The sequence below is a fragment of the Papio anubis genome, chromosome 3 (genome assembly GCF_008728515.1).
Source record: "Papio anubis isolate 15944 chromosome 3, Panubis1.0, whole genome shotgun sequence".
Taxonomy (NCBI): domain Eukaryota; kingdom Metazoa; phylum Chordata; class Mammalia; order Primates; family Cercopithecidae; genus Papio; species Papio anubis.
In genome coordinates this window covers 55,398,475-55,400,578 of record NC_044978.1, presented here as the reverse complement: position 1 = coordinate 55,400,578, position 2,104 = coordinate 55,398,475, and positions in this window count along the sequence as shown.

Here is a 2,104-nt window from a genome sequence, read left to right as displayed (position 1 = left end):
TTAGCTCTATTATCTTCATATTTACAGAACTGAATTTCACTGCTAACCCATTTAAAAATTTCTTTTAGTAGTGGTCATATGTGCATCTGTGACATACTTGTTTTCTCAAAAAAATACTGGATAGAGAAGCCAATGTTTAGTGAATGCAGACAAGAGCAACATAATGGCCTCAAGTTTCCATAAGACATTGGTTCTGGAAATGCTGTCAATGGATTTAAAATAGGGAGTGCATTACAAATGTCATTAGCCAGGCTTATTCCCTACCTTTCAAAAGCCCTCCTGCACTATTACATTTAAGGAAAATGGATGGAGTCATTTCTCTTTGAAATTCTTACTTGACCCATGGCAGAGCTTTCTCTTCTAAAATTGTTTCTCTTTCATCTTACCAATTCTTTTTACTGTAGTTTTGAACCTACATTGGCTGCACTGTGTGAAAGTCTACAGACATCACTTACCCTCTATAATAATGATGCTTCCACTGCAAGGCTCAACTCAGGGATGGGATTATTTGAGCACAGATCTAATTCCCGTGTATGTACCATCATTTAATTTCAAGCACTACCACTAAAACATAAAATGTTTTTGTATGTATATAAATGTATGCAAGCTCATTATAATGTAAAGAACATATATTAAAGGGACAATGTTATATAATTTCACAACCACTAGAAGAAAAAAATGGGGCACAGTAGCTCACCCCTGTAAACCCAGCACTATGGGAGGCTGAGATGGGAGGACCCTTTGAGCCCAGGGGTTTGAGGTCAGGATGGGCCACAAAGGAGATTTTTGTCTTTACATTAAAAAAAAAAAAAAAGTAAAAAAATTAGCCAGGCAAAGTGGTATGCACCTGTTGTCTCAGCTACTCAGGAGGCTGAGGTGAGAGGATTGCTTGAACCTGGGAGGTCAAGGCAGCCACGAGTTGTGATTGCACCCTGCATTCAGCCTGTGTGACAGAACAAGACTTAGCTCAAAAAAAGAAAAAAAGAAAAAACCAGCGTATTATCAGTGTAGAGGAGAATGTTGAGTACTGTGAACTCTGCTTTATTACTTTTGGAAGTGTAATTGGCATAATCACGTTGTAGAAAGAGTGGTAATTATCTTGTAGTTAAACCTGTGAACAACCTAGGATCCCACTACACTCTTAGAGTATGCACTAGGGGAATTATTAAAAATGTGCATTTAGGCCAGACTCAGTGACTCACGCCTGTAATCCCAGCCCTCTGGGAGGCCGAGGCGGGTGGATCACAAGTTCAGGAGATCCAGACCATCCTGGCTAACACGGTGAAACCCCATCTCTACTAAAAAATACAAAAAAATTAGCCAGGTTTGGTGGCGGGTGCCTGTAGTTCCAGCTACTCGGGAGACTGAGGCAGGACAATGGCGTGAATCTGGGAGGCGGAGCTTGCAGTGAGCCGAGATCGCGCCACTGCACTCCAGCCTGGAGGACAGAGGGAGTCTCTGTCAAAAAAAAATAATAATAAAATAAAAATAAAAATGCATTTATAGTAATGCTCAAAGATTTTTTTAGCAATGTTATTAAAAAATCATGAGGTTTCAATCAGGATATGCAAATCACTCCAGTTACCTTAACAGAGAAAATTAAATATAAAAATTATTAACTATATATAATTTTGTTAACTAGACTGATACCTAATTTCAAGGCAGAAAGAGAACATAAAGTTTTCACAAAGGAAGAAACTGCAGGAAGCAGCCAACATCTTTAGGAAAGGTTACAAAATGGAAGAGATGGAACGTATTAATATTCTTGAGTAAAGTTGATGAATCTTTCTTGATTATAATAGATGTAAGTAATCCAATCCACATTTTTATTAATAGTGGAGCACCAGAAGAGTGCTGACTTAAAAACTGCAGCTATTTGGTTTTGGCCCTTAAATTTATTAGGTACTCCTCTAGGGTCTCCTATTGAGTTAATATAAACGTTGGGATTAAAAGAATGTATTAAATCTCTCCGACTTCAGTGGCCATGTGGATTCTTGGAGATCTTATGGAATGCCAGGGTGGATGGAATGGCCAACTAAACTAAGGCACAAATCCTGGTCCAATTGGATTGTAACAGGTCACAGAGGTTCCTCTTTCCACAATA